The 1,691-nt window shown below is 42.5% G+C and overlaps 1 pseudogene; it reads right to left on the bottom strand.

The window, feature by feature from the left end:
• Positions 1-777: 777 nt before the first annotated feature.
• On the bottom strand, positions 778-1,271 carry LOC142451236 (large ribosomal subunit protein uL5-like; annotated as a pseudogene).
• Positions 1,272-1,691: the final 420 nt, after the last annotated feature.

Below are 1,691 nucleotides of genomic sequence, written 5' to 3'. Positions count from 1 at the left end.
ATATGTGAATTCTGTGCTAATACAACTGTTTAAAAATAATGATTAAAAAATTAAAAAAAGAAAAATCCTCACAACTGGACCAATAAATTTGTAGCATGATGATAAGCAGAGAAAACATTGCAGTTCTAATGGATGTCATCTTGATTGGATTCACAATCAATTCTCATGGAAGCAGCAGTCAACTGATCAAATGGCACATTACATTGGGTAAATCTGCTACATAAAACCTCTTTACAGCTTTGAGAAGCAAGGGTGTTACTTTGAGAACTAAAGTGCATGTGACCCAAGCCATGGTATTTTTTAATTGCCTCATTTGCATGTGGAAGTAGGACATTGACTGAGGAAACCAAAGAAGTATTTGATTTATGGTGCTGGCTAAGAATACTGAAAGTACCATGGACTGTGAAAGAACAAACACATCTGTCTTGGAAGAAGTACAGCCAGCATGCTCTTTCGAGGCAAGGATTACAAGACTTCATTCTCACAACATGCTTCAGACATGTTAACAATTACTGGAGAAGGACACCATGCTTGGTAAAGTAGAGGCTCAGAGAAAAAGAGGAAGGCCCTTGAGAAGATGGATTGACACAGTGGCTGCAACAGTGAGCTCAAACATAAGAACAATTGTGAGAATAGCACAGGTGTGGGCAGTGTTTTGTTCTGTTCGACATGGTGTCCCTATGGGTGAGAACCGAATTGATGGCACCGAAGAATAATAGCAATATTAATTAGATTTTCCCCCTACTATAAACAGATTGGCCTTTTGAGAACAAGAATTCATTTGCCTTGAAAGATAATCCCATCAGACTTCTGGAACCAGAGCATGGCCTCCTCTTTTCTGGCTCAGTGTCTGACCCCAACGCACCCTGCCCTGCCCTCCTTGTCTGAAATGCTGAGTCCTGGCCTTCCCAACACCACGTAGAAGTCCAGGATTTCCAGACCAATTCCAGGGTTGTATTCAACCCCCAGATCAATGTGTTCCTGGATCCCCAAACCAACATTTCTGGTTGTCTGAGATGTTACTTTTCTTAACTCAGACTCCTGAACCTTTAGACCTTTCTCCAAGATTTCCTCGGCCGAGAGCATGGATTAAACAATGGACAGAAATGCTTTCATTTCTCCCAGTGCCAAAGGATCTGATGGCGTATCTGCTTTGGAGAACACAGGAGTCTGGCCTGTGAGCTGTTCCAACACCTCAGCTGCCTGGGCCAGTCGGTCTCCATCCTCCCCATGCAGGTGTTGAGGCAGAGCTTGACAAGAAGTCCCTGCATGGGTTCTCTTTTCCATCTTGATCCTGTGCCTTGACAGAGAACGGGAAGAGCATTCACTACGTTTTCATTGACTTTACCTCCAACTCAATCTGGTAACAATGCTTCAATTTCACCCCAGGTTCTCGGGTACCACTGTGTGGTACCAACTCTGCATTATTTAAAGTTTGGGTTATAAATAGCAAAACACAACTCAATATATTTAAGTATAAAATGCATTTTCTTAAGGAAAGGTGCCAGAGACAGGGTTAACTTTATGGGTGTGTGTCTAGTGAGTCACACAGGAAATCATCCTCAGAACAGCCCCAGGCTTTGGATTTACTGCTTTACAGTCAGTGCTTTGAGATTGCCATGAATTGTATCTTACAATTTGCGCATTGTAAGTGAAGTCCAATGGGACACTGGTGCAGGTACCAAAATGTA

The sequence above is a fragment of the Tenrec ecaudatus genome, chromosome 6 (genome assembly GCF_050624435.1).
Source record: "Tenrec ecaudatus isolate mTenEca1 chromosome 6, mTenEca1.hap1, whole genome shotgun sequence".
Taxonomy (NCBI): Eukaryota; Metazoa; Chordata; class Mammalia; order Afrosoricida; family Tenrecidae; genus Tenrec; species Tenrec ecaudatus.
This window is presented reverse-complemented; position numbering and strand designations above follow the sequence as displayed.